General features: G+C 40.5%; 1 long non-coding RNA gene across 1 annotated transcript in view; it reads right to left on the bottom strand.

Moving 5' to 3' along the window:
* Positions 1-6,636: 6,636 nt before the first annotated feature.
* Positions 6,637-20,161, bottom strand: part of LOC137159629 (uncharacterized) — a 36,624-nt gene continuing 23,099 nt past the window's right edge. The window contains exons 2-3 of the long non-coding RNA XR_010921673.1: positions 8,826-8,914; positions 6,637-6,835 (exon numbers count right to left, since the gene is read on the bottom strand). This is a non-coding gene — a long non-coding RNA (uncharacterized lncRNA). The remainder of the gene's footprint in view (positions 6,836-8,825; positions 8,915-20,161) is intronic.

Below are 20,161 nucleotides of genomic sequence, written 5' to 3'. Positions count from 1 at the left end.
AACCCGAAATGAAGCATCTTGACGTTGATGCATGATTTCAACATTTTCAGTACCAAATATTTCAGTTTTTCATTTCAAAATAACTTTTTTAACTGAAATGTGTTTTTATATAAATGTTTAAAAAGTCAAAAAAGGTCAAAATCTGACATGCTTAAGTTTATCTAAACTAAATGTTTCAATTAACACAAAATGAATTTGGGAGGTGGACTTCATTAAAGAAACTTGCTTTTCTTTTCTTTGATGGAAAGGGAAAGTTTCAAAATTGTGGAATTTTTCATGAAACAGAATATCACTTCATGCCCAGTTCTAACTATTATAGTTTTATATAGTAATTATTCAAAGCTCTTTAGTTTACAGTTGCTATATGGCAGTGTTTGGGGATATTCCTGTACAATACAGTAGTATTCTTTTAATGTGAGAAAATGAGAAAAAATTATCCTGATTCTGATTCTTTTATTTAGTGTAATATCAATGATGTCACTGGAGTTACTCCTTATTCGGGGCATGATCCAAAGCTCTTTGAAATAAATGGAAAAGGCATTTAACTTTAGTAGGCTTTGTATCAGGTTCTTAGACAAGTGTAATTGAGATCAGTATCAGGGCTTTTCTATGGAAAAGGTAATGTAATAGGATAAAGATTTTCAAAAATGGGCAACAAGCATCTGTATTCATGAACGTAAATAAATATCTGGTTTTCAAAGCTGCTGAGCACCCAACGGTTTCCAATTTTGAGGGTTCCTAAATACGTATAGTAATGCCCAATTTTAGGCTATCATTTTTTAAAATCCTGGTTTTGTGTTTTCATTCTGATGTACTGAAATGTTTATCTCTAGTCTGAAAGTCCAGCTTTATGGACCAGCTTCCATGAGTGACTATGTGCTTGCAGGCCCTTATTGAAGTGGGTCTGCTCACTTGTGGGATCAGGGCTTAAAATATCTGTGCAGAGCAAATGCTGATCTGTTAGGGAGAAAGTACCCATGTAATGTAGTAAATAAGAGGAATCTAACATGCAAAGTAGTGAAGTTAAAGTATGCTTAGCATTCCATCTAGGGCCATTTTGCTGAACTGCTTATTTGCTTGAATAATAAAGATTCCCACTCAATGTTTTTAAACTCAGAAATTAATACTGTTTACTGTGTTTATGATAAAAATAGAGCTATTTGAATAATGCTCTCGCCCTATAATGAAAACTGCGGGTTGCGATATTACTTTGATACAGACAAAACTTACTGATTCAAAATAATAATGCATTAAAAAAGATTTAATGGGCCATGAGAACATAAAAGTAATGTATTGTTTTATAATCCATTTGGGCATTCTCAGAAGAAAAGCTTTCTATGGTTCATGAATAGTTTGTGTTGAGGTCCCTGTAAACACATCCGTTTTTAAGTACAGAAATCAACACAAACATTAGTAAAGGGATCTTGAACCTTGCAATAGGGTCCTCAATGGGTGGCCTAGTTGTTAGTGCATTTAGTGCCCCCTCCTTGTAGTTTGGTCTTATTGTCCTGGCCCCCTCTTTTTAGAGGTGTGGTGAGCAGTACAAGTGGTTCAAGACCCTTCTGTACTGGGAGCAGTGGTAGAGGAGCCTGTGCTCACCCACTCCACTAGGCTTGGACGCAGGGCCCTAGGAGGGTAAACAGTGTGTGGCCTCCGAAGATGTCCTTTGAGTTACCTTGCCTGGGTCACCTCCTGCCATTGTATTCCCCTCTCAGCTTTCAGTCCAGATAAGGTGAAAAGAAAGAGAAAAGGCAACCAAACTATCAGCCCCAACCAGGCTCAACATATAGTTTACTTTCCTCAGGAAGGCTCCTCCAGCACCCTTCTCCAGAGCTTTCCAGCTCCTCTTCCCCTGCTGAGCTAGGTGGCTCCTTTTTCAACGCTTTCTTCAGTTGATTTGCAGAGCTGGAGGGTTGGGGCTACCTTGGTCCAGTACTGACCTTTACCCCCTTCCAGCCCAGTGTGGGGTTTGTATACCCCATCACAGACCTTTTTGGTGGCACATCATATAGAAATTAGTTTTCTTCCTTGCAAAATATGCATGACCCTAATGCCCAGAAATACTCATTTTTCAGAATCTGGTGATCATATTGTAACACACTGCACCCCCCATGTACACCCTTATGGTGTGATTGTGTATCATTCATGTTCACCTGTATAGTGTAATTGTGTATTGTCTAATTACAAATTATATCATGTAAGGTGTTTCTGGAATGCTCATGGAATAATGAACCTTATTGTTATAGTAATATGTTTGTTGCAGTATCATATGTATGGTTATGAAGCTCGACTATGTAATATTCCCAAACATGTGTCTCATGGCTTCAGATAGATCCAGGCAAAACTCTCCAAGAGCAAAGAGGCAGTTTATGCCTCACTAAGGAATGCATAAAACAAACCAGCTCTTCCAGGAACGATGGACTAGCCTAAGCATCAAAAAGGGAATACTCATTGACTCAAATGGAGGAAGCCATACAGAACATTGTCTGTCACCTTCCCTGAAAGAGGGGGGCGAGGCCCCAGAGGGGCGAAGGAACATGTTAAAAAGGAGAGATATTTTGCAATCTCTCTCTCTCTCTTCCACGCCATCTACGAACAACATCAAGCAGCTGAAGCGTTGACCACAGGGGGATGGCCTGGTTGGAGACGGACCAACTGGCCTGCGGTGAGCATTATTTAAGACTATAAGGTTGCTGAAATGTTAAATATAGTTTAGAATGCAACTTGCCTTTGATCAAATCTGACCTACTTTCTTCTGATTTATAATCACTTAAAATCTCTCTGTACTTAATAAATGTGATTGTTTGTTTTATCTAAAGCAGTGCTTGTGGTTTGGGTATGTGTAGAGACTTCATTTAGAGTGACAAAGCTGGGGCATATCAATTTCTTTGATTAATTAACTAATTAATCATGAATTTGTACCATTCAATGGGCAGCACAGAACATTGTAAGATGGAAGTTCCTAGGGCTGCATCTGGGACTGGGAGTGTTTGCTGAGGGGGTCACTCTATTGTGCAATCCCATAAGTGGCTGGCCAGAAGCACTCACACACTGAACTGAGGGCAGCTTGCTTGCAGGAGGCTGTGGGTGAACTGCTCAGGGGTGGGAGATCACACAGCAGAGCAGAGTGAGACAGGCTCCAAGAGAGAGGGACTGAGGTGACACAGCAATACACCAGTCCAGATTGCACAGGGGAACATCACACGTATCAAAACAGGGAATCACTGCATCATTGAATCAGAACTTGATATTATACTGAACATGTACCCCGTTCCGTGTGCCTTTTTTAAAAATAACATTTTACCTTAACACTTTGTCATCAGGATATTTAAATGCTCATGGAAGTGATAAACTTGGATAAAAGAAAGGCAAATGTGCAAACATCTTCATGAAGTTTAGTTCCTTCTCTGCCAGTGCATCCCTTCTGCTTTTGCTACACCAAACTGTGTAAAGAATGCTAGCTATATAGTGGTGTTTTCTTTTATTTGACCAATATCTGTGGGGAAGGAGACCAACCACAAAATTGTTTTCATTTGTTACCTAAACCAGATTTAAATGTAGATCTCTAAGAGTGAAAGTTAAATTAATTAAACAATTATATTATGTTTTAGCTTATGTAGATATCTTTATTTCTTCAGAAATAAGCCTTAACCTTTTGCTTTGCTTTTGACCTATGATAGAATAATGGGGGGTGAGTCTGAATTTTTAACATTGTTCAACACCACCATACAATTCCTATTGTTTTCAGGATAATTTATCTCTATATCATTAACCCCCATAATGCCTGAGTGGTATGCACAGAACCTGCAGATGCTTTGCTGGCAGCGATGCTGGAACAGTTTGTATAAGAAGCGTGCTGAAAGCCATTGAACCAAAATGTAAACCCTGTATACAATGGAAACTACTTCAAGCCAGGGGGTGCAGCAGCATCCATAGCACCCCTAGTTCCAGCACTATGTCTGCTGGATCTATGTTCTGTGATAACAGCCTGAGCCTAGAAACATATTCACTCCTAACATTAGTTAATTAGACAAAAAATAACCAAGATTGAGCCACAGTTGGGTTGCACTTTGGACAGATTTACAAATGTTTTAAAAACCCAAACCAACCTGGTTTATTTGTTAAAGAGATTGGACCAAATATTTTACCTCCACATTTTAGAGGTTCAGATTAACGTAGCCCGGATCCAGAACAATCTTGGTTTCAATTTTGAAGACTTCCAAGTATTTGCAAAACCAAAATCAATACAGAGACTACTCAGCTCATCTCTAGGTCAAAACATTGCCCTCTAGACTATGGACTGTGTTAATCAGTGAAAAGCTGTATATCCCTCAATCTATCAGTTACATGCAAAGGTTTCCTAACAAGCACATTCAGCTCAGAAAGGGGAGTGCATTGATTCATAATTTGTGATTTGAGGTTTCTTATTTCAGGTATTACAGACTGGTGATAGCCATTGTCACATCAGCCAGTAGCAGCTAAAGTGATGTAATCTTTTTTCATGTTAGAAACCTATTTCAGGAGGGACACTCAGCGAAAGGTATTCAGAAGACAGAATGTTTAATTCTCTAGAGTCTGTGAGGGCTGTTTTTAGATGTGATTGAAACTGCTGTACAGCCAGACTGCACATTCTTTAGTATGGGCTACCAAATGTATTATATATGGGGCTGGCCTTGCAAACAAAAGCTGTGAGCAAATTCTATCAGATTAATTCCAGGTGCTGGTTTTCCTCTGTGTGAAGTGCTTTAACCAATCATTGTTGGAATGGTTCTGACTCCCATTAGTTTTGCTCTTCTAGTAATACCTGCCTTAACCCAAATCTTACACCTGACCTTCAGTGTTGTGTGGCTATTTCATACTGCTGACATGGAACGTATTGTTCAGCATTTCACTGGCAGTAATCTCAATGTATATCATATAATAATTTCCCACTAAGTCCTAATTGCAAATGGTGATATTACATGACAGATTTTCAGTGGGCTTTTAATAGCTATGTGCCATTTTGACTGGGAGGCTGATAAATGTCCATCTCGGAAATCAGGTTAGCAAAAAGCAAAGTCTGCATAATGGCCTCTCGTAGAAATCAGTACGAGCACAATCCCTCTTTAACTTATGTATAAAGGATGTGCCTGAAACGATATGCCACAAATTCATTTATGCCAATGATCTGGCACTAGTAATACTGGCCACAACACTCAATGAAACAGAAGACATCCTTAATGCTGATGGAAAACTACTTTCGGTATTGGTGGCTCACATGTAGTCCATCAAAAATGGTGTTGTCAGCTTTCCTTCTCATCAGTTCTGAAGTTAAGAGGATGCTGAATGTAAACTTCTGTAGCAAGGCAATCAACACAGACCTAACCCCTGCTATTTAGGAGTCACCTTTGATGGCAGCCTTACCTATTAAAAACATCTGAAGCAGCTGAGCCACAAAACAAAGTGTTATTAATTTCATCCAAAAGCAATCGGATTCTAGCTGGGGTTGTGATGCTTGAACACTATGAACGGCAACATTAGCTTTATTTTATTCTATGATTGTGTATCGCGTACCTGTATGGAAAAAGGCTCATACATGGAGCTCGTTGATATCCAGCTTTTAAGCGCTTCCCGGAAGTCCACTCCTCTGCCTTGGCTTCCAGTCCTCAAACTTTCTTTCTCCAACCATCCAGCAAGAGATGGTTACATTGCATGAGTACAAGAAAGCTCTCACTAACCAAAAGCTCCCACCTCATGGCAACCTTTTTCTCCCACCTCACACTTGCCTTAAATCCCACTAACTATTCTGGGCAGCTGGAGAAACTCTTTTCTCATGCAGCATCAGTCCAGAAAACACCTGGTTGATTCAATGGACAGGCTCTGACAAACTATAAGCACTTCATAGATGATCCAACCATAGAATCACCTGGTTTCTTGCTCTGTCAAAGACAATGGACTGCCAGCAGCAGTGTTACATGGAAGATGCACCTGATGCACAAATGAAGAATCAAAGGTTTATCAAAGTGTGAATGTTGAGACCTCCAAGCCATCAAACATATTGTGAACAAGTGCTCCATCTTTTCATTTCCAGGAGGTAGTCCAGGAAAGGTGAAATTTGCATCTCCTGAAGCCCTCAAATGGATTTCAAACCTCCTGTAAATGTCGCTATTTCCATACAAAAGAAGAAAAATATCTACATGTAATGGGGAAAAAGGATGTCTATATTCTAGACCAACCTCTGAGGCCAGCAGGGAGCATTAGGCAGTGCTGCTGTAACAGCCTTCATGTGTTCCTCTGGTTTAGAGCAGATGCTCAGTGCCCTGCATTCAGCCAGGCATGCACAGAGTGTGATTGAAAAGTAGCTTTATAGCTGCTCCTAGCACTTCTGCTTAAATATACAGTAGAAAACAGCACCTCAATCAATAAAACAATCAAACGCATTATGGGTGTCTGCACAGTTATAGGTAGGCAAGCTGCTGTTTGGCATTCAGAAAGCATGCTCTCTTTTATAGAGTTAGTTATTGCCAAATGTGTATAAGTAATTGAAGAGCATAAAGGAGAAATGAATGGAATGGAATCTGTAATAAGGGTCTGACTCACAAAAGAGTTGTAACTGAAACTTTATTTCTTGGCCCCCATCACAGGACCTGACTGACATCAGTATCTACATGCTGCAGTGGTTACTCTTACAATCTTAGTAATGAATGCCAGCATTAGCTGATTTACTTTTTGATTTTAATAATGCCAAACTATTATAACATGTGTGGGTCACCTTCTGTTACTATGTACTCCTGTTATAACTGTACCACCATACACTGCCTGTTGATGCTCTGAAGGCTGCAATTGTCAATTGTATCTAAGAAAGAGACAAAAGTGACTAAAATGTAATTAATATCTGAAATTGCACCAAAAATAGTGTAACTATGGACATATGTGAAATGTCATCACATATGGTAGGCAATAGTCCTCTATATAACACTAGTGAGAATACACCTACCAGCAGAATACAGTGCTCAGTACAGGGTTCTTCAACATCAGGAAGATGTTGACAAATGTGAGGGAATTTACAGAAGAGCAATACAAATGAAGTAGAAAAGCTGGAGGTATTGACTTCTGATTAAAACAATGAACCTATATGTATACAGTAACTTAACTAAACTCTGACCAGTGGAGGCATATCCCATAGCTGCCTACAATTATACAAAGTGTTGTTCGGGAAACTTCAAGAGTGATAAGATTAAATTTAGCAATAGAAAATGTAGGCTGAGGGTCAGGAAAATTATTCTAGTGGTTAAATCTGTTAATGAAATCTATCGTGCCAAGGGACATACTGGTAGTCCCATCATTCAAATCATTTATGACCCTTCCCTACCGGACTTGCATGCATATAGCTCCCATGGAGCCAATGGGAGTTTTGCTAGTGCAACTGCTGTAGGAATGAGTGGAATGGACAAAGCACTAAAATATGCACTGATAAGAATAATCCTACTCAGCTCATCATGGAACAAAACAAATGACCTACTTGTAATTGGGATCTGCTTTTTAAAATTTCTCTGCACTCTTAGGCAAAACACAGTAATTGCTTGTAACAGGTGTACATATAAAATATGTAAAATGATACAGGATTTTACTCTGTACAGCATGCATGTCCAGTGTACCTTTTCCAGAAGAAACAGACACCCAGAAACGTAGGAAAGTTCTAAACCAGTGCTTTGAGTTTTAAAACAAGTGTTCCACTCACTTTGTTATTACACATACTTGAATGATAGTAAACAGCATTTCTTTCTAGCACAGGATTATTCTAAGATCAACATCGAAATTAATCAAACTCCCTTGATTAATCAAAATTATATATTATCATCCTGATTGCAATCATCTATCAAAGAATCATTTCCCACTGTAATTTAAAAGATACATAATCAGTGCCAAAGAACAAGAAATCCAAGGTCTAGGCAGCCAAAATGCTAGCTGAAAATTACATGGCAAGTGAAAACATGAAAAGGACAGGAATAAAACTAGAGCTCACTGGGCCCTAGATGTGTGTCTCTCATACTAGTCACCAGCCCAGATAAAGCCCTTCCAGAGCCTAATTAACACATGCAATACCTTTTCCTTTATATGACATTATCAGCACAGAATTTTGTTTAAAGATGTGAATCTTCCTAATAAAAGACTGTAATTATTCATATTTTCTTTATTTTGAGTGGTTTCAATTCCACTGAGTTTCTATTCCCTTGATAAAAAATAAGAAAACCAGTGGAAGCTTTAACAGGAAATAATTGATACTGGCTCATTGAAAATTACAAAGAAGGGCATCTAAAGACTTCTCGATGCAAGCCCTCTGAGTGTGCAATTCCCTGGCAAGTAGTGATCTTTTTTTTTTTCCTCAAAATTTTTTAGGAATTGAAAAATTGAAGAAAAAAAATCATTTCAGGCCAAATAAAAAGTTTTGTTTTGATTTTGAAGGTTTTTAAAGTTTTTTTGCCTAAATAAAACTGAAGGAAATTTAAAACAAAAAATCATTTAAAAATATCAAAACATTTCATTTTGAAAATGTCAGAATAAATGTTTTTACTAACTTGGATTTTTATTTTACAAAACAATGTAGTGAACCTGACATGAATTTGCAAAACTTTTGATGTTGAATCTGCATTTTTTGCTGAAAAAAATTTAAAATTAAAAAATTTGCCTACCTCTTCTAAAGCGTGTGAAGTCTTGTTTTTAAATTGAAATTAGCACAAAATGGCCAACTGTGAAGAAACAGAGCCCTGAGAGATTGAAGAGGCAGCATATAGAAGGCAAAGTCATAGGTATTACATAGCTAAATACATAACTGCTGAGTATACCTTTTCTTGCAGCTGTTCCAACATCCCTGCTTTGGAATTGACACCTCCTGATCTTCACTGGAATATACGTTTGGGTTTGTGAGATAAGCCTGAGACCAGAATACCATTTGGGATAAAGAGGAAGTGAGAGTTAGAGAAATGCTGGTTTGAGAAGGAAAGCAAATGAAAACTGCATTTGATTCTTGGGGGGGAAAAAAAAAAAAAAAGGTTTTACTGAAAAAAGAGAAAGCATTGAAAGACAGGTAAACTGGAGAAAAGACAGATGCAAAGTTTAGATCAAGATCATTTTATATCAGTGTAATATTCTCAATTTTGGAAGCTGGATAGGAAGCTGTTTATATATAAGATTCCAAATCAGGCACCTTATATAAAATAATTCCATATCTGGTGTTGAGATCTAGTTCCCTCTCCTCTTTCCTTTCCTCCGAAGAGGATTTGGATCTGGAATAATACTCCATTTCTAGATCCAGTCTGACAACCTCCCCAAGTAAGGATTTCAACAAGGTTCAAATAAAAGGAAAATGGGATGTTTCTGAAGGGAATTTTATACACTGGGCTGGATTCTAATCTCAGTGATTTCAATAGAGCTACACCAGCATAACAGAAATCAGGATCAATCTTGCACTGTTTGATTGTGAAAATAATCATAGGGCACTTAATAAGTCAGTCCACAGAAGCATCCAACAAATTTAAAACAATAAATTTACATTAAACTGAAATAATAATAAATGAATTTACTTTTCACTATTTTTGTTTATTTATTTTTTTGCTTGGGCTTGTCTACATGAGATGTTAGCAAGCAGCAAGCCAGGGTGCAAAGCTACAGTATTCCTTAGTGTACACTGATATACTTCTGTTTGAAATAGGAGGACATCAAAGCACATTGCAGAACTTTTCATGTGCTGTTGCTGTGTCCGTGCAGCAAGCTAGTCCAATATAGATTCACACATTAGTTTAGTGCATCAATGTGCCATGCAGAGAAAGCTCCTTGTTATGTTGTTTTGCACCTCACTCACAGACCATGATACTTGTCAATTTCACTTGCAGTTTGTGTTTAGCTTTGCTTTTGTGCTTCCAAGAACTGTATGGGCCAGATCCTCTGCTATTGTAGATCAGTACAGCTGCATTTAATCAATCCAGCCATACTGATTCATAGCAACTGAGGATCTGGTCACATATATGTATGCATTTATTTCAAATTACAGTTATATTCCATACAGCTACAGCACTAAATGAAATCACAATTTGAAATAAAAAATAAACAAATATACAATAATGCTGTTCTGTCTGGAATTCCAGTACGACAGAGGAATATTACCATATGCTTGAAAGCTTCTTCAAATTGTGCGTGTGCGTGTGTAAATGTTCTTTTGGAGCAGGTGAGAAATCTGTTCTAGCAGCAATTGACTGCAATGAAAGCATCTTCAAAAGTCAGGGTGCAAATGCTGATTTATGATTGAATGGGTCACCCCTGAAAGGACATATTAGTTTAATTTAATGGTGAAAGGTATGTTGAAAGAAAAGGAATATAAGTAGTGCTCATGTTCTCTGGGTTACACACTCTCTCTCTAATCCTATCAACATGGTGATAGCCAGAGTTCAGCACTTAGTAACTGGCCTTTCTTGCCATAAACATAATTTAAGTTGGGAGTTTTTAAGAACATAAGTATGGCCATACTGGATCAGACCAATCATCCATCTAGCCCAGTGTCCTGTTATCTGACAGTGGCTGGTGCCAGATGCTTCAGAAGGAATGAACAGATCAAGGCAAAAATGGTGTGATCCATTCTTTGTTGTGCAGTCCCAGCTTCTGGCAGTTAGAATCTGAGGTACACCCAGAGCATAGGTTTGTGCCCCTGATCATCTTAGCTAATAGCCATTGATGGACTTATCCTTCATGACCTTTTTTTTTTTTTTTTTTTTTTTCAACACAATTATACTTTTGGCCTTCATAACATCCCATGGCAATGAATTCTATAGGTTGATTGTGTATTGTGTGAAGAAGTCCTTCCTTTTATGTAATTTAAGCCTGCTGCCTATTAATTTCATTGGGTGATCTCTGGTTCTTGTGTTATATAATGCTTCCCTATTCACTTTTTCCTCACCATTCATGGTTTTACACTTATATCATATCCCTCCCCCCTTAGCTGTCTCTTTTCTAAGCTGAACAGTCCCAATCTTTTTACACTCTCCTCGTATGAAAGTGTTCCAGATCCCTAATTATTTTTGATGCCCTTCTCAGTATTTTTTCTAGTTCTAATATATATTTTTGAGAAGGGGGTGACCAGAACTGCATGCAGTATTCAAGATGTGGGCATACCATTGATTTATATAGGACATTATGGTATTTTCTGTCTTATTAATCTTATGAAAATTTCCTAATGGTTCCTAACATTCTGTTAGAGTTTTTTTGTTGTTTTGTTTTGTTTTTTAGGTTTTTTTGACAGCCATTTTACATTGAGTGGATGTTTTCAGAGACTATCCATGATGACGTCAAGATCTTTTTCTTGAATGATAACTAATTTAGACTCTGTCATTTTGTGTGTACAGTGGGAATTACATTTTCTCAAAGTACATTATTTTACATTTATCAACATTGAATTTCACATGCATTTTCTTGTCACGTCAACCAGTTTTGTAATTCTTCACAGTCATCTTTGATCTTAACTAGTTTAATTAATTTTGCGTCATCTGCAACTTGCAAGCTTTGCCACCTCATTGTTTACTCCTCTTTTCAAATCATTTATGAACATGGTGAACAGCACTTGTCCCATTACATATCTTTGAGGGACCCACTGTTCACCCCTCTCCTTTCTGAAAACTGACCATTTATTTCTACTCTTTCCTACCTATCTTTTAACCAGATGCTGATCCATGAAGACCTTCGCTCTTATGCCATGACTGCTTACTTTGCTAAACAGCCTTTAGTTAGTGTTGTTGTCAAAGGATTTCTGAAAGTTCAACTATACAATACCTACTAGATCACCCTTGACCACGCATTTGCTGACACCTTCAAAGACTTTTAATAGACTGGTGAGCCATGTTTTCTCTTTACAAAAGTCATGCTGACTCTTCCACAACATATTGTGTTCATCTGTGTGTCTGATAATTCTGTTCTTTTCTATAATTTCAACCAATTTGCCTGGTACTGAAGTTAGGCTTACTGACCTGTAGTTGCCCAGACTGCCTCTGCAGCCTTATTTAAAAAATCATCATTGCATTAACTATCCTTTAGTCATCTGGTACAGAGGTTAAGTTAAGTGATAGACTGCATATGACAATTAGTAGTTTCATATTAGAGTTCCTTCAGAATTCTGGGGGTGAATACCATGTGATCCTGGTGACTTATTACTGTTTAATTAACCATTTTGTTCCCAAACCTCCTTTAATGACACCTCAATCTGGGATAAATCCTCAGCTTTGTCAGCAAAAAACAATGGCTCAGGTGCAGGAATCTCCAGGCACAGATGGAAGGATCGGCCATCTGAAAATCTGTGACTGATTCACCCAAAGACTGTCTCAAATTTGTGGAATAAGTATCAAGTTTTGGGATACTCTAAACACTTATTGGAGACCAATGAAGTAAAGCTGAAACTGACTCACAGAGACTAAAAGTTACTGGGTCGAGAAACCCTGGGTAACAGATTTGGAGGCCCCAGCAAGGATGGTTGAGAGGCAGGAGATGGTTGCCACAGATAGTTTGTTGTTGCAATAGGAATTAGAGAACAGCGGGGTAGAGTTGGTCCCTAGATTTCCCATCTTGTAGCTCAGGAGTCCATTGGGGCTCAGAGCTCAGGTCATAACCTACTCGGGTGAGAGGTTATGTCCAAAGAGAAGGGAACATCTAGAAGGATGAAGAAGTTAGACATGGTGCTGGGAAACAGTTTGATGGATTTTGTGTAGGAGAATAGTGGTAACAGACCCTGGAAGCTCAGTGTCTTCATGGAGTCTTCCTCTAGCTTCATAAATGTTGGGACATCTGAGTCAGTGCAGAGAAATGGGCATGTCCAAATGTTAGGGCTCAGTTGGGAAAGCAGAAAGGGCTTGTGGATGGTTGCTGTGGTTTTGGATAAAGAAATAGACCAGTTAAAGGATAGGGACCAGAGGTATGGATTCCCAGATGCTTTGGCCCTTAGAACCCCACTTCTCTTTTAGTTTCTCAGGTTTGTTGTTGCTGTCTGTGTACTTTAAGTTTTTGTTTTAGGTTTTTCCTTCTTAAATCGTTCTGCACAAACCCTCTTTTCTCCCTGCTTCTGCTTCTTCTCCTTTCTATACCCTCCTCTCCCCCCCCACTTCTGCTTTTAAATACACACACCCTAACTGCTGCTTCTTTTTTTCTTTTGTGTGCTTCTTGTTTTAAAGGTTAAGAAAAATAATAAATTAGCAAAGGAAGGATATTACTGTGTAAGGCTCTTTCACTGGGAAAAGGTGCCGCAGACTGATGGTGCCCAGATCCCACAAGGGGCGAAGTTGGGTCCGCTTCTCCCTGGGTACACACAAGGATGGGTAAGGGTGGGAATCATAGGCCTGGTCTACACAGGCAACTTAGGTCGACTTAAACACCTTTAATTTGATTTAATTACATTCGCGTCTACACTGGCGCCACTGTTAATTCGAATTAAGGTGCCTGTAAAATCGACTTAATTAGACCACCTCTGCAAGTGGCATAGTGCCTAATTCGAATTTGTTAAATCAATTTAGCATCAGTTTATATACAACAGGACTTAAATCGAATTAATTGACCTCCAGAATGTATCCCACAATGCCTCATTTTGACTGCTCTGGACAGTCATGCTGTGCCGCTCTGTGGTCACACTAGCAGGAAAAGTCCCCTCCCTTCAAGCCCCGGGAAGATTTGAATTTTCATTTCCTGTGTTTGCTGCCAGCGTGGAGAGAGCTTTGCCACTGTTCTCCGCTTGGCTACTGCAAAGACCAAACATGCTCCAGCATGGAGTTGACCAGAGATCTTAGATCTCATCGGGCTGTGGGGCGAGGAGTCCATTCCGGCTCAGCTCAGAGCCAGCAAAAGGAATCTGGACATTTATGGGAAGATATCCCAGGGCATGCTGGAGAAGGGACACCAGAGGGACGCTCAGCAGTGCCGAGTGGAGATCAAGGAGCTGCGCTAGTCCTATCAGAAAGCCAGGGAAGCTAACAGCCGCTCTGGCTCCTCTCCCAAAACATGCAGGTTCTTTGAGGAGCTGCATGCAATTCTTGGTGGCGATCCCACCACGGTGCCTCCCTGCAGTAACAATATCTCCGCTAGTTCACAGTCCGTGATCAATGAGGGGGACTCCATGGACGAGGAGGAGGAAGCTGTGAAGAGCAGGGTGCAGGAGAGTAGGGAGTCCATTCTCCCAGAAAGTCAGGACTTATTCCTGACTCCTGAGCAGTCCACCAGCACACAGGACAGCACAAATGATCCCAGGGAAGGCACATCTGGTGAGTTGTCTTGCTTATTAGCATTTCTGTCCTTGTACATTGGGGGCGGGGGGGCATGAAGGGAATCTCAGGCGTTTTCTTGACTGTACTGGGTGGTTACCAAGGGATCAGTTTTTTTATGTGATGAGAAATGCTACTTTTATCATCAGTTGGTATCACATGGAAAATGTATTGTATGTAATCTGTTATCCCTAGAAAAACTTTTCAGGGGAGAGCTGCCTTGTTCCTCCCTGCATGGTAGGATTCTTCTCTGCAATCAAGATAGCCATCATCATGGCTTCATGTGTTTTAAGCATAGTTTTCCCCCCCCCCCCCCACCACACCATCTGCAGTTCCTTTCTGTAAGGGTTTAATATACAAGCAGAGAGAGGAAATCCTTTGCTACATTATATCATGGTCTCATTATCTAAATAGTTACATTTCTATCAGCTTCTTCACTATGCTAACTGTGGCTACCTTGTTATTTTTCTTTCATTCTGTAGACACCTCGGCAGTGGACCGACTCTTAAGTAGTGCTGTGGACAGACTGTCTCAGATTAGAAAAAGGAAAAAAAAAAAGCAGAGATGACATGTTTGTGGAGCTCATGAACGCCGCAGAGACAGAGCAAAGAGTGAGGTGGCTGACCTTGTCCCAGAACATGGGACAAATGCAGGACCATGATCGCAGCACTATGCAGAAGATGCTGCGACTCCTGCAGGACCAGGCAGACTTGCTGTGGCATCTTGTGGACCTTCATGAGGAGCGAAGGCAGGACAGAGTCCCGCTGCAGCCCCTCCATAATGCTCCTCAACTGAGGGCTATTCCGCCCTCCCCCGCCCCCAAGAGGTCTCGAAGGAGATTGGCCAGGATGCAGTACGTGCTCTCCTCCACCCCGGTGGAGGCGAGCAGAAAGCTGTGGCAGCCACACTGACTGCTGGCCAGCAAGCTACCATCCTACCCCTGGAGACAGTGAATGAACCCTCCCCCCCTGCCCATGACTTAAATGTTCAAAAAAAAAAAAAAGTTTTGCATCATTCCAAAACGTTTCTTTATTAAATCATATCTTGTTCAGGAGGGATATCAGGAACAGATATGGAAGGGGGGGTGAGGGGATCATCAAAGAAACAACATACAGGAACAGAAATCACTCCTGTATCTCATTGCAGAACCTGGTTTTCAAAGCTTCCCTAATGCAAAGTGTGCTGTGGTTAGCTCTCACTGTAGTGCTGGCATCTGGCTGCTCATAATTGGCAGCCAGTCTTTCTTCCTCCACAGTCCAACCCTGGGGGAACCTCTCACCCTTCACTTCACACACATTATGAAGAACACTGCAAGCAGATATCACAGAAGGGAGGTTCTTCTCACTCACATCCAGCCTAGTGAGGAGACTCCTCCATCTACCCTTTAAACGCCCAAAGGCACATTCTACAATCATTCTGCAACTGCTTAACCTCTTATTAAAACACTCTTTGTCACTGTCAAGGTGACCGGTGTACGGCTTCATTAACCAAGGGAGCAAGGGGTAAGCAGGATCCCCAGGATCACTATGGGCATTTCCACACCCCCGATGTGAATTTTTTGGTCAGGGAAGAAAGTGCCTGCCTGCATCTTAGAGAACAGCCCCGAGTTATGAAATACACACACGTCATGCACCTTCCCAGACCACCCCACACAGATGTCTGTGAAACGACCCCTGTGATCCACAAGCCCCTGCAGGACCATGGAAAAGTACCCCTTGCAGTTTATGTACTCGGTCACCAGGTGTGCAGGCGCTAAGATGGGGATAGGCATCTCATCAATGCTCCCCCCTCCTCAGTTTGGGAAGTCCATCGTGGCAAACCCTTCCACTATGTCCTGCACATTTTCCAAAGTCACTATCCTTTGTAGCAGAAGTCTATTTATGGCACTGCAGACTTGATTCACGGCTATGCCCACTGTAGATTTACCGACTCCAAATTGATTCCCAACCGAGCGGCAACAGTTGGGAGTTGCCAGCTTCCAGAGAGTGATGGTGACTCTCTTCTCCATCATCATGGCTTGTCTCAAGCGAGTGTTCATGCACTTCAGGGACGGTGCCAGCTCCGAGCACAGTTCGAGGAAAGTTGCCTTTCACATACGAAAGTTTTGCAGCCACTGATCGTCATCCCACAGCTGCATAATGATGCGGTCCCACCAGTCTGTGCTTGTTTCCCTGCACCAGAACCTGCGCTCCACGGACTGCAGATGACACGTTACAGCCTGCAGCAATCAGGAATTGTTCTGCTTGATGGCTTGTAGCAGGGCAGCCTCGGTGGCATAGGTGTAGTATCTGCTTCACCTTCTTGCTCTGTTTCTAAAGTACTCAAGGATAAGCCGCAATGTATTTGTCACGCTCACAATTATAGTGCAGTGTTGAGCTGGCTCCATGTCTCTGCAGCAATGGTGATCACAGGGAGTAAAAAAACGGCGCAAAAATCCTTTTCCTCTTTGATGGGGGGGGGAGGAGGAGGGAGGAAAGCAGTGTTGAATCCTGAGACGAAGACACTCGTCCCAACAGTCACCGTGGCTAGTTTCACTGTGGGATAGCTACCCACATTGCACTGCTTTCTAATTCGAATTAAGGCTGGCCAGTGTGAACACAAGAGACCAGCGCAAACAGCATAGTGTGTACACTCTGCTGCGATTTCTAAAAATCAGCTGCTGAAAGTCAAATGAAACAAAGTCGAATTAATGTGGCAGTGTAGACATTAGCCTTAAATTACGTGGGCAACCTAAGGTAGTTTGGACCAAATTGATGGAATAACACAGTAAATGATAACAAAATATCTGTGCCTTCTGTCAGAAAGAATCATCACCTACTTCTCAGAATGATCACCCCAGAGCAACCAGAAAGAAAGGGAACAAAGAAAAGAAATGAGGAGTGGGGACTAATTAAGGAGCCCACCCTCCTTGCTGAATGGGTAGTGTGACAAGGCCCATGCTCATGGAAATGAATGTTCTGCAAGAAAAAGCAGGATTGTGCCAGATAAGCAGTGGCCATTTAGCTTGCAGACAACAGGTAGAGATTGAAAAAATCATGCTGGAAGCCCCGTGGGTCATAGTTGCTAGAGTAAGTGCAGGCACTGGGGATTCAGATCCCTGAAATAATACTTGGAATAGGAATATCTGAACTCATGTAGGTGTCATTTTGAAAAATAAGTAAACAATTTAAGAAAAAGAGAGTGAGCAGTTAACACCACAGAGTTTGGAGGAAAAGTGCTATGGGAAAAAACAATTCTTGGTTTCTTTGCTGCCATTCTGAAGGAAAATGGGCCCTTTCCCCAAAGGAATGGCCTGTAAATAATCAATTGTAAGTAACTATTGCAGGCAGAAAGACAATCTGATTTAACTTATTTGAATATGGATGATTTAGTTAAAAATCACTAAAAGAAACTATAAAAGGAATGTGTATTTCCATATGAAATATGCAATGTATGTTGTGTGGGGGTAATTCATCTGTTTTGCCTGCAATCAGCAAGAAGATTTGTAAAAGAAAGGGCAATTTTAAGCAATAATCTACCACCCCTCAAAGGGAGTAAAAAAATGTTCTTTTTGTCTTTCAGAACTTCAGAAAAAGCTGGCGCTAGCAACCTAAAATATCATGGAACTACTGTTGCAACAAAGATTGTGTTTTGTGTTATTTGTCTTGTTGTGTATTGTGTTAAAAAAATAAAATATTGTGTTAGGCAGAAAAGAGTTAACACGCATTTTAACTGTATTTACAGAAACATCCTTTATCGGGTAGAGTAAAGAAGAAATAAAGGGCAATTTGGTTCAATTGATTTAAAAGGAGAAGGGATCCTGGAAGTTAATGTAAGAGTGCTGATTGATTTTGCTAACAGAATTCTAGCAGTGATGCCTCATGGCACATCCTGGAAGCTTGTGAAAATTTCAGCAAGCTACAGCATTGCAGTCCTTAAAGCTTGTGAAAAATTGGAGTGGCCGTCAGAAATTCTAGCAATTGCAGAAAGGCACTGGGAGGTGTGGGCCAAAATCAAAACATAACGTGGTAAAAGTAATGCAGATCCTAATCACAGATCCTAATCCCCCATCCCAAGAAGCAGTATAGGTACCCAAAAGTGACAGAAGCCAGCCTAAAGAAAACAATTGATGGGTTTTTAAGCCAGGAAGTTTCAGTGGAGCAGACAAGCTCCAACAATGCCACTCTGTGGCCAGTCCTTAAAAGTGACAGCAAGACTTCAAGGCTTGTGGTGGACTTTTGCCCTCTTAATTGGGTGACCCCACTGTTATGGCTAAGTATCAGGAGACGACTTCCACGGTAGGAGAGGCCCAGTGGTTTTCAGTTTTAAATTTGGCCAATACTTTCTTTGCTGTCCCTTTACATCATGGCAGCTATTTGCTTTTACCTTTCAAGGGAAGCAGCTGTGTTTTGCCAGGGTTCCCATGGGCTTCAACAATGCTCCCGTCATCTGTCATGCCCATATAGTCAAGATGTGGGAGGGCATGCCTGAAAAAGACACTGTGATTGCTTATGTGGATGACATTCTGGTTTGCACTCAGACCAGGAAAGAGACTCTAAAGGCATTGAACAGGGTATTAGCAAAAAAAAAAAAAAAAAAAAAAAACACACAGAAAACTGGGTGTAAGGTAAGCCCAAAAAAAGCCCAGCTGTGCTCCCAACAAGTAAATTATTTTGAAGTGATTCTGGAAAACAAAGGATGTTCCCCTGACCAACAGAGAGTAGAGCTGAAATTTCATTGAGGAATTTTCAGCAATGGCAGGGAGAAAAAGAGGAACTCAAATGTAAAGAGGTCTGAGGAAAAAGTTAATGTCTCCTGCTATATAGAGAGGGGAAAGGTTTGTTTTGCTTTGTGTTTTAGATTATTAACTGTATACATGCTGGAAGCCCTTGGAGATGATGCACTCCTGTTTGCTTCTTTTGCTGGCATGGGATGTCATGATCCTGCTCCTCTTGTGGTGTAAATTTGGAATCTGCTTTGCTTGGAGTGTGGGGAAACTTTTGTGGAATGTCAGTGGCATGCAAAGCAAATGATGCAGTAGAAATTGATGTTAACCCCAGTGATCAGAAAAGTCTGGAGCACTGCTGCCAATGCTTCCAGAAAGTGTTTAGGCCTTAATATCAACCAGACTGTAATGGAACCTATGGATCATAAAATGTGGTTGGTAAAAGAAGCTCAGAAATGGAAAACAGTGAAGTTGGGAGCCTGTTTAGAAAATCCAGGGATTGGGTATGAATGCAATAAACCCTTGGCCCTCCAGTCCCAAGATGTGTGTTTAAAAATTACCAGGGGGAAGTGTCATTATGCAATCATCCCTTCTGCAAATGAATCTGAAATTGTATGCCTCAGGAGTTCGTGCCCTATGTTCCTTATCAACCAGGTATATCAGATCACCCATGAAAATAAGTGTTTCTGCCATGTTATAGTTGTTAAGAAACGTGATTGCAAATTTCAAGTGCCTGAACCTAAATATAGTAAGTTAAAAGTGAAATATACCTTGCATTTTGCTGTAAGTCCTGTACCTCTTGGAATGAACTTAACCATTGTAAAGGTATTGCTTATACATCCTGATTTGCAAAAACATTTGAAAGTTGCTAGGAAAAAGGCAGAGTCATGCTCTCTGTACATCATTCAGCCAACAAAGTTACTGAGGTACTAGCCAGGGTGGGTAAGGAACTAGAACAGCAGTGGTGGGAAGTATTATTAGAATGGTCCCCCACCATGACAAAAATCTTAAATTTGGCCCTGCATCCCATTGTAATGATTTTGATATTCCAAGTATTAGTGGTTTTCTTCTTTAGTTTCATGACATGCTAGGCCTAGCACAAATTTGACAGCTACAACTCCTCCGATAATTGGGCAAATGGTTCTTGCCATTATAAGGGGAATATGTAAAAATTGCTACTCTGTAGTCA

Source organism: Emydura macquarii, unplaced genomic scaffold (genome assembly GCF_026122565.2).
Source record: "Emydura macquarii macquarii isolate MOO-44397 ecotype Brisbane River unplaced genomic scaffold, CSIRO-AGI_Emac_v2 contig_1876, whole genome shotgun sequence".
In the NCBI taxonomy this organism is placed as follows: Eukaryota; Metazoa; Chordata; order Testudines; family Chelidae; genus Emydura; species Emydura macquarii.
Note: the sequence above shows the minus strand (reverse complement) of the source record. Positions and strands in the feature narration are given on the sequence as shown.